Raw genomic sequence first — 11,603 nt, forward strand, 5'->3', positions numbered from 1 at the left:
TAGGGTTTTGCATAAATTAAAATCACGAAACTTTATTTTTCATTGTAAAACAATTTTCTATCTATTCATCTTTATTTCTCTTTGATTTATTTGGTGTATTTTTTTTTTATTTCAGAAACTCTAATTTTTTTGTCTCTTTGTACCAATTTTTAGCATACGAACATATATATATATATATATATGTTATATTTTATAACTCTCATGTGCTTATCACGCAGGACAAAGTGTATTAGTAGAAAATATGGATGATTTTCCTCTCTTACTCTTATTTCGTAGTCACATTTTTCTACTTGATTGAATTCTGTTAAAGATTTAAAAATGAAGTAACAGAAGAGAGATATTGACACTTGTGCAGGGACTAAAGTGGGATTTGAGCAAAAGTGAGGGGATTGACTATCACAATTTCACGTGCAGGGATCAAAATGGGAATTGACTAGAAGTGTAAGGGGTTGACTGTTATAATTTCATGTATAGAGACTAAAGTGAGATATAGTACAACGTGTAGAGATGCAAAGTGTAATTTATCCTATATATAATACAAGAAAAGGTACTCAACAAACAGAGTAGTCTTGCAAAACGAAGCAGCAAATCCATATATATATATATATAACTGTTTCAAAAGCAAGCTCTCTAGAACCAACAAAAGCAAAAGTGGGGAGGGGACTGCTCTAAGCTAAGAAAACTGCTTTAAAGGTTTTTTTTTTTTTTTCTTTTTTCTTTCTTTCTTTCTTTCTTTCTTTCTTCTGAGGTAGGCATCTATACTATTCAATTAATCCAATTCTGGTGTTTGCATCCCATTTGCGTGACATCTTCGTGGGCTTGATTTTGATTTGGTTTTGGTTGTATTGCATGATCTCTCTCTAGTATTATCATTGTTTTTTGGTTTCTGAAAACTTTTTGTTCTATCATTGGAGCATGATTTGCCTTTTGGAAGTTGTATGCTTTGGTTAGCGTTTGGTATCATGAACAAGCTCTTTTCGGTTAAGTTTTGAGATTTTTTTTATTTTATTTTACTTTTTTTTTTTTTACAAAACTCATTATTTTCATATAATTTTCTCTTTTTTTGAATGAAAATAATTTTAAAAAATTTTAAAATAATTGTTTTGTGTTTGTTTTTGTGAAAACTAGTATGTAATGTTTATGAAAAAAATTTCACAAACTGATTATGAAAACTCAACCAAACAGAGACTGTGAGAATTTTACCTTTAAATATTTTATATAGTGTCAATTTAATTCAATTAATAAGATCTCTTTAGAAATTTGACCGAAATTAATCGACATATATAAACTCTTTTAAAAGTCATTGAGAAATTGATTTCTAATCTAAATTGTGAGCAGCTCAAAGAAAAGTGACTGTCTTGTGGAGTGAAATAAGTAACTATAGAAGAACCAAAGCTGATTGAGAAGACATATACCTGAAAACCAATTATGGTTAATTTCCGTGGCAGTGACAGTGAAGTTTTGCTCGAGAAATGGGAAGAAGTCAGATGTCTGCTAGCCTGTGGTTTTTTCTATCTTTTGCAAACCAGCTACAGACACCGGAGAAAATGATAACATCCTCCATGGGTGCGGATGCTGTATTTTTATTCGGTGAAATGACGTCTCTAATTTCTATATCTTCTTCTTTGTCATCTTTTGTAATTTCTTGAATCTAAAAGACTCATTATTAATTGTTGTAAGGTATTGCAGAAAGTCATTAAAATTATAAGTCATTTCCTAAGCAAGAAAAGAGATTCTTAAATGTGTAGTCACAGAGCCTCTGGATTCACAAGCATTCTAAGCCTATAAAGAAGAGTCAAAAGTAAAGGATTAGGAAATTAAACAAGAGAGGGCAGCGAAGATAGTCTTGAAAATTAGTGAGAAAACCTAGCCCACTCCCATCTTCCATTTATGCACCATCAGAACACCATCTTAAAACCTTCTCTACCATATTAGTCGGCACCGTTTTAAAAACCTCTATACATCCTTCAAGAGAGTGCCAATCAAGAAGGCAAACCGAAGCAAATCCAAACATAACGGTTCAAAAAACAATAGCCAAGAAGAATGTTTTAAAGGTTTTTTCGAGGCAGACATCTATACTATTCCATCTACCTAATTCTAGTGTTTGCATTGCATTGCGTGACATCTTCGAGTTTGATTGGTTTTGGCTGCATGCTCTCTACTATCATCTTTGGCTTGCTGGAAACATCGTTCTGTCATGAGTGCATAAGAATGCCTTTTAAACGGAAGTTGTATGCTTTGGTTAAGAGTAGTTTAGAATGCAGGGTTAACATATAATTTTATTTAGGCATGTTTTAGACACTTCTTTGATTTACTGGATTTTCTGCTATAGATATATGTTTTCGCTTATTAGAGTTGTTCTGTGTACATTTTTGTTTCATATTTTCAATTCTTGTTTTCATTTACTTTGAAAATTTGGTAACAAAAGCTTATTTGGTTCGTATATTTTGGTTTTTGTGAAGGTAGAATTGAATAGAGAGAAGCGTTTGCCAAGAAGCTAGAAAGAAGCAAGCAAGCCATGGCTTCCTCACAAGGAATGCAATTGCAGCTACATCCCATCATCACCATGCTAGTACTAGTGCAAGTAGTAGTGGCGGTGGTATTGTCATTATCAGCAGCAACAATTGCAGCACCACCAACAGAGCAAGATTTGAAAAATCTTGGCTGCTTGAACCATTGCGGGAATGTAAAAATTTCATACCCATTTGGTGTGAAAGAGAAATGTTATATTAATGAACATTTTTTGATTAATTGCACAGACTCCAAACCATATTTACGGAAAAGTGACATCCCTGTTACAAATATTTCGCTTGAGGAGGGAGAGTTAGGCATTATGAATCCTGTAACTTGTGCTTGTTACAGCGGGTCTGTGTCAAATTGTTATCAACCACCAGAGCTTGGGTTAATTGCATTCTCCATATCTAATACCAAAAACAAGTTCACTGCTATTGGTTGCGACACCCGTGCAACTATCAAAGTATCTGGAGAGAATTATTTCGTTGCAACTGGGTGTGAGTCCCAATGTAGCACGATCAATTACATTCCTGATGGACCTTGCTCTGGAATTGGCTGCTGCCAGACCTCCATCCCTAAAGGAGTGGGCTATATGAACATTCTTCTGCAGAGCTACAGTAATCATGAAAACGTATCAAAATTCAATCCTTGCAGCTATGCTTTTGTTGTTGAAGAAGGTGCTTTTGATTTCTCCAAAAGCTACCTGAGAAATTTTACAGAAGAAATGATGCCGATAGTGCTTGATTGGGCGGTAGGGAATAACAAGACGTGCAGAGGCTCTCAAAGAAATCTGGAAAGTTATGAATGTGGAGAAAATAGTGATTGTTATGATTCAAAAAATGGACGTGGGTATTTCTGCAAGTGCAGGATTGGTTACAAAGGGAACCCGTACCTCTTAGATGGTTGCCAAGGTTCGTATTCAATTAGTTTCATCATATTGGATTCATTTGCTTTTGTTATTAGATATTGCTTATGATGTGATGCTTAATTTTCATATAGTCTTCTTCTCTGTTTTTTTTTATTTTTATAATTGTTTTGCAGACATAAAGGAGTGTGAAGATCCAAAGCTCAACACGTGTGAACACAAAAATAAATGTGTTGACATGCCACCTGGGAATTATACTTGTTCTTGCCCCAAAGGATACCACGGTGATGGAAGAACAGATGGAACAGGTTGCATTGCTAATCAATTTCTAGTGATTCAGATTGCGGTTGGTAAGTGTATATACGTCTGTGCCAAAATATCCTCTTCACAAATTTTCCAACTTAACTTGAGGAAAAAGTTTAGGTGAAGAGAAGGTTTCAAACACAGAATGCATAGAATGTGACACATTTGTGCGTTATGTGTTTGAAACCTTTTGTGCACATAGCACATTTGTAACTTGAGTGGTGATGGCATTTATGTTTTCCTTATGGCAAATTTAGGTAAATATATAATGGCATTTATGTTTTCCTTATGGCAAATTTAAGTAAATATACAAGTAAAACACATTTTATTCTTGAGTTACGTTATACATAATGTAATTTCTTGTATCATTTTTTTATTCCAAGACATGGTAATGGAGTCCACATTAATAAATGCATATAAGGCCCATTCACTTGTGTTTGAAGTGAGAAAATGATGTAAGAAATATGATTATATTTAGTAATTTTCTATATTCTTTGAAAAAGAATATTTAGAATTACTAATTGAGTGATGTTATACAAACTAATAACCCGTACAAACTTTTTCATATTATTTAGATGAGTCATGTTATTTATAAGTTTTATTATTACATATCACATCATTAATAAAATAAAATTATAAAATTTGTTTGTTTGTATAACATTTTATGTACTAATAATTGTGAATTGATACCGCATAATTTTATTTTTATTTTCATAATGAATTGTACCTGTGTATTGAATAAAGAGTAGTGTTACTCTAATCTAAAAATTAAATCTATTTTTTAAACACAATAGTGTGACAGGATATTAGAATATTTAAAGCAACTCTCTCTCTCTCTCTCTCTCTCTCTCTCCCTCCTCTAATTATCAATTAATTATCTCATTTACATATTATTGGGTTTAGATATATCATTTTCTTCAAATAAAAAGCTATTAAAAAGTCGCATCTTTCTGCAAAATCTCTTAACTTTGTCAATACAATATTTTTTATCAATTAATTTAGACTTTGTCTGAATCTTATATTTCTGAAAGAATTAGTGGAGAAAAAATAAAAAAAAAAATTATTGTACTTGATCACTCTTCCAGTACTTTTTTTTTTTTCCTTCACAAATTCAAATTCAAAATCAAAATCTAATATAGGGTTGATAGAAAGTAACGATTTCTAGTGTACACTTAATTATAGTTGGAAATTTATCATGAAATATTTGGATTGTGTATAGCTTTAATGTGTAAACAAATAATGTCATTGTCAGTTTGGATTATATATGCATATTTTGTGAACAGTGTAGCATCCCATACCTTATTCTCCTGCTGTCATGGGTGCAATTTCTTGATTATCAATACTAGAAACACACCAAAATAATAATAATAATAATAATAAATAAAGGGGCTTGGAAGTTAGCGCAAGAAATGTGGGGGAAAAAAAAAAGGCTCATTCAAGTTGATATGTATTTCTACACTGATTCACAAGTCAGTTCTCAAGATGAAATTATCAAATTGAATGTCTTATTGAGCTAAAAATTTGATCTTTAACATATAGATGCATTCCAATTCATCATACAATTGAGATGTTTCTATAACTAATTGTTGCTTTCCTCGAGTATAAAATTCTTTCTATGCTTAATTTTGAATCAATATGTTGGCAAGATGTTTATATTAGTTGTTACTTATGACTTATTTGAAATGCAGGTTTTGCCATTGGTGCTTTAGCTGTTTTGGTGAGTAGCTCCTGGTTGTACTGGATTTTCAAGAAAAGAAAGCTCATCGTGCTTAAAGAAAAGTTCTTTAGGCAGAATGGTGGATTGACGTTGAAACAACAACTCTCTAGACTAGAGAGATCAACTAAGGATTTGATCAAAATATTTGATTCAGAAGAGCTCAAGCGGGCTACCAATAACTATGATGAGAGTAGAATTGTTGGCCGAGGAGGTTTTGGAACAGTTTACAAGGGAATTCTACCCGAGAACAAGATAGTGGCTATTAAGAAATCCCAAATGGTGAGGTGGTCGTGCTTTTACAGATCAATCATAAGAATGTGGTCAAACTCTTAGGTTGTTGTTTGGAAACTCAAGTCCCTTTACTTGTTTATGAATTCATCACCAATGGCACTCTCTTTGAGCATATAAATAACCAAAGTAAGGCGTCTAATATATCATGGGAAAATCGTTTGCAAATTGCTGTTGAAACTGCTGGAGTGTTGTCATATTTGCACTCTGCAGCGTCAATTCCTATCATCCATCACTACAACAAAAACATACTTTAGTGGCACTACACTAGTGGCATATTTTTAGAAAATGCCACAAAAATGATATTTAGTGGCACGTTTTTGAAAAATGCCACAAAACGACAAACATAAAAGGCTCTAGTGACATTTCAATGAACAAGTGTCACAAAACTACAACAAAAACATACTTTAGTGACACTACACTAGTGGCATATTTTTAGAAAATGCCACAAAAATGATATTTAGTGGCACGTTTTTGAAAAATGTCACAAAACGATAAACATAAAAGGCTCTAGTGACATTGCAATGAACAAGTGTCACATAACTATAACAAAAACACACTTTAGTGACACTATACTAGTGGCATATTTTTAGAAAATGCCACAAAAATAATATTTGGTGACACATTTAGATAAATGCCACAAAGCCACAAACATATAAGGCTCTAGTGGCATTTCAATAAAGAAATGTCACATCAATTTTACGGCATTTTATAAAATAATGACACAAAAGATTATGTTCGTGACATTTACCAACAGATGCCACTAAACTTTAGTAGTAATGGCATTTTTTAAAAAATGTCAGGACACTAGGTAGGTGAAAATTACTTTTTATGGCACTTAGGTGAAAAGTTTCATAAACAAATATTTTATAGCATTTTGAGAAATGCCACTAAGTCAAAAACTTTCCAAGCTTATAATGGCATTTTTGAAAAAATAAAAAATGCCAATATATTTTTAAAATTTTTACAATGTAGTAAATGATTAAAAATAAATAAATTAAACTCAATATACACTACAGGAAAAAGCATATTCGGCGACTAAATTTCCTGACCAAAAAAAATTTGGTCGCTGAAAGTATAGCTTTCAGCAACCAAAACAGCATTAGTAGCCAAAAGTAAAGCTTATATGGGTTTTAGTGACAAAAAAAATTTTAGTAGCCCAAAGTAAAACTTTTTGGCAACTAAAAAAATTTAGTAGCCAAAAGTCTACAATTGGCAACTAAAAATAAGTTTGGTCACTGATTATATGGGTTTTACCGACTAAAAATATTTTAGTAGCCAAAAGTAAAGCTTTTTGGTGACTAAAAAAATTTTAGTAGCCAAAAGTCTATAATTGGCAACTAAAAAATAAGTTTAGTTGCCAAAAGTGGTTATTTTTAGTGCGGGAGAACTAAAATCTTAAGGCGGGAATTAAATTTTTTGGCGACCAAAATTTTGATAGCTGAAAGTGCATCTTCAGTGACCAAATCCGATTTTGGTCGGCAAAAGTTAAGTTTTTTAGCAACTAAAAAACAATTAGTAGCCAAAAGTATAGAATTGGCGACCAAAAAATATTTTTAGTCACCAAAAGTGGTCTTTTTTTATTTTACTAGTAAATAGTTTATTTTACATAATTTATGTTCAATAAAATAATTATGTTTATACATATACTTTTATATTAATATAGAAGTATGTACTATATAAATAATATATGTTGCATATATAATCATATGGTGCTATAGAGGTGTAGTGGGAAGAGTGTGGTGTATAAGGTTTATGGTGCGGGAGGTTGGCGGTTCGAGTCTCTGCAAGAGCGGATCAAATTGTTCTATAACGAATTATCGTCACGAATGACACTTGATAGCGTCACGAATAGTGCCTACCATGACATTAAAGTGTCACTGAAAGGTTTTAGTCTTGATGGTGTAATGACACTTATAAGTGTCACTAACTCTTTTTTTAATGGCGCTTGATAGTGCCACAAATAATATCTATCATGACATTAAAATGTCATTGACAGTTTTTAGCCATGATGGTGCAGTGACACTTGCAAGTATCTACCGTGGCACTCGTATCTACCGTGGCACCGATAGAAGTGGCACTTGTTCAAAATGCCACAAGACCAAAAAATGTCATTAGAAGAATAGTTTTGTGGCACTTTCAAATGTCACTAAACTAAGAAAATGTTGTAGTGCATAGAGATGTCAAGTCTACAAATATACTCTTAGACGATAATTACATAGCAAAAGTGTCGGACTTTGGAGCATCAAGGTTTGTTCCCCTAGGCCAAAATCAATTAGCCACAGTGGTACAAGGAACTCTTGGATACTTAGATCCTGAATACATGTTCACAAGCCAGTTGACTGAGAAAAGTAATGTTTACAGCTTCGGAGTAGTCCTTGTAGAGTTAATCACTGGAAAGAAGGCGTTGTCATTTGACAGGCCAGAAGAGGAGAGATGTCTGGCTATGTATTTTATTTCTTGTATGAACAATGATTGCTTGAACCAAATTATTGATGAACACATGGTAATTGAAGGAAACATTGAGGAGCTCAAAGAAGTTGCTAATCTTGCAAAGAGATGCTTGAGAGTAAAAGGGGAGGAAAGGCCTTATATGAAGGAAGTAGCGATGGAATTGGAGGGGTTGATCAGGAAAAAGACATTTAGAAATGATTTGAATTCTTCAGAGATTGAGTACTTGCTTGATACGGCATCAACTGGATATGTAGTTGGAGGTTATGGAAGCAACACAACAACAGCTAGGGTTGATAGCATGGCGGAAGATATGTTATTGCATGGTGGGAGGTGATTTGATTGTTTTGTGCTTGTCCATGATGGTAAAAACTTCATTGATGGATTGTTACACCTGCATACAGGTGATTACTTCTTTTAAATTTCTTGTACTTTCTTATGTAAAAATTTGTTAGTGACTCGGTCACTTTTCATTAATCTTGTCTGTTCATATCATTTTGTATCATGTTTTTCTTTTTGTATATCTTGACTTATCAAAATCTTATAAACAAATAAAATTTATAGAATTTGTTAGTGGGACTCGGTTCTGAAATTCTTATCCATCCATATGAATTCAATATCATTTTGTGACATCAGTTTTGTATTTCTAAATATCAATTATTCAGATAATTCATGATATGTAAGGAGAATTTCGTATATAAATGACAAATAGGAAAAGTAATTATAAATTCATATAATGGAAGTGAAAATTGTGCCTCCCAAAAAAAATTTAGGATTCAAAATAACATAAAACTATAGACCATTGATATTAAATTTTAGTGACATGTTGTAATCATATGCATTGTAATGAGAATCTCCATTGTAATCATGCACAGGGAGGATCTAAATCCTTCATGAAAGTGTAAGTTTATCAAATTTAATGTGTAATATTTTTAGGCAATTTATAGATGGTGGTAGGAAATGATTGGTTGGTGCCCGTATATGCTCCAACTTGGTCTAATATATATATATATATATATATATATATTATGGTAAGGTATTCTATATAAGGCAAGAATAACGAATTTACAATAAAATTAAGATGCAGCCACTTCTACCAGGAAAATATATATATCTATCTAATAAGGTAGGAGGGTTTTTGAATTTTGTCTAATGTGGCAAATTTGTCCTACATGTCATTTACTATCAATGGCTGAGAAATATGGCCGAAGATTCAACAGTTCGAATTTGCTTCACCTAGACAAATTCTCTCTCAGTGCTTCTTCTCTCACTATCCTACTTCTAATCTCTCTCACCATTGGCACCAGACCTCCTCTCTTTAGTTTCTTCCTTCCTCTTAGACCTACTTTTCCTCCCTCTTAACCTCTCTCCCACCGCAGCTCACCTACGACCTTCCCGACTTCGGCAGCTACAAGCCCTCTCTCCCATTTCACCACCTCACCACCTATTCCTAATCACCATAATTCTCTCCTCTGACTGATTCTAGGCACACCACCCATCTCCGATCGCCTAAGGGTTTTGTTCTCACTCTTGAAGTTAGATTTTAAATAAGGTTAGTTTAGTTCTACTTTACATCTATCTCGCTTCTCTTTAATTTCATAACCCTAACATCTCTACCAACAACCTCTCTCTCTTCTCCACTTGAGGAATTTTTAGAATTCGAGTTTAAAAGTTTTTGAATCTTTTTCATGCACAAAATTTCAATTCTTGATTTGGATATATTATCAAAACTCTGTATATGTGTCATACAATCTGAAAATTCCAAAAGTGAAATATCTTTGTTCTTTTTTTAGTAGTCAATTATATTATAACAATCATTTTGTTGTTATAATGGAAGCCTTTACAAACAATGTGTTGTCGAAGAGATGGATGAGATTGGCGACAAAGCCCATAAGATCATTAATGAACCAAAGTGGTAATCGACGACAAACAGTGGCTTTGTTTTGGTGGTGGCAATAGTAGCACATACTAGAGATGGGTAGATTGGTAAAGAAACTACCTGATCGGTCGTGTTTCAATCAAAAATAAAGAACTAAACAAAACACTAACTAGTCTCTCCTCAACACTTTTACCAACAGATTCGTGTTGCCTCGTAAGACTTGGTCTCGAGTATCTAAAACTCTAATCGGTCTCTCCTCATACGAGGCATCCTTGTCTACCTCTAATTCTATCCAATACAACACGTGTGATGGATCCATCTCATACTTTCAGAGCATACAGATATGGAACACATCATGAACCCCGGAAAGCTGTGGCGGCAAGGCCAAATGATAAGCTACCTCCCCAATCTACTCTAGGATCTCAAAAGATCCAATAAATCTAGGAGACAACTTCCTACTCTTCCCAAATCTCATCAAAACCCGTCTAGGCGATATTTTTAAGAAAACATGATCTCCCACCTCAAAGGATAACGGTCTCCTCCTACGATCGGCATAGCTCTTCTGACGACTCTGAGCTATGACCAACCTCTTATGGATAAGTGTAACTTTCTCTGTCATTTTCCGAACTAACTTTGGATCTATCATAGGTGCATCACCCACCACAGCCTAACACACAAGAGATCTACACGGTCAGCCGTACAAGGCCTCAAACGGTGCAATGCCAATACTCAACTGGAAGCTATTGTTGTAGGCAAACTCCACTAAGGGTAAATACCTCTTCCACGACCCCTTAAAGTCGATGACACAATCTCAAAGCATATCCTCAAGGATCTGAATAGTACGCTCTGACTGCCCTCAGTCTGAGGATGATAGGCAGTACTAAAAGTCAACCTAGTGCCTAAGGTATTCTGCAGGCTCTGCCACAACCGAGCCGTAAAACGCGAATCTCTATCTAAAACAATAGTCACAAAGACCCCATGAAGTCAAACAATGTCCCTAATGTAAAGGTTGGCTAGAAAATCTACCTAGTCACTTGTTCGCATAGGTACAAAGTGCGCCGACTTGGTCAATCGGTCAACTACCACCCAAATGGCGTCATTATCCCGTTGAGTCCGCGAAAGACCCACAACAAAATCCCATCATGACATGCTCCCACTTCCACTTGGCTATAGGCAAGGGTTGCAACAAACTCGCTGGCCTCTGATGCTTGGCCTTCATTTATTGACAAAGAGAGCACTTCAACGCAAACACAGCTATGTCTTTCTTCATTCCCTTCCACCAAAACTGATGACTAAGGTCGTGATACATCTTTGTGCCTCCCGGGTGCATCGCAAGGCGTGAATGGTGAAACTCTCAAAGTACCTCCTCTCGACAAAACTCCAGCATGAAAGATGATTAAGGTATCTAACACTCGAGTCAGAGTGCGCGTTCAAGCCTCTTTCTACCTTCCTACTGGAGATCTTCTCTCGAAGGGTTTCTACCTCAAGGTCATCCCTCTGTGCTTCTATAACTCGGCTCACAAGTGTAGGTTGTGTAACCACCGAAAACAAAGTTGCCGACTCAACGAACTCGCTAAGATGCAAGG

General features: G+C 34.4%; 1 pseudogene across 1 annotated transcript; it reads left to right on the plus strand.

Annotated features, from left to right (window-relative positions):
* The first annotated feature begins 2,472 nt into the window (after nt 1-2,472).
* On the plus strand, nt 2,473-8,650 carry LOC114291038 (putative wall-associated receptor kinase-like 16; annotated as a pseudogene). The gene is made up of 4 exons (XR_014364687.1): nt 2,473-3,425; nt 3,556-3,729; nt 5,371-5,917; nt 7,861-8,650. The product of XR_014364687.1 is annotated as a putative wall-associated receptor kinase-like 16 (transcript).
* The last annotated feature ends 2,953 nt before the right edge of the window (nt 8,651-11,603 follow it).

The sequence above is a fragment of the Camellia sinensis genome, chromosome 3 (assembly GCF_055761805.1).
Source record: "Camellia sinensis isolate YWXY chromosome 3, ASM5576180v1, whole genome shotgun sequence".
Lineage (NCBI taxonomy): Eukaryota > Viridiplantae > Streptophyta > Magnoliopsida > Ericales > Theaceae > Camellia > Camellia sinensis.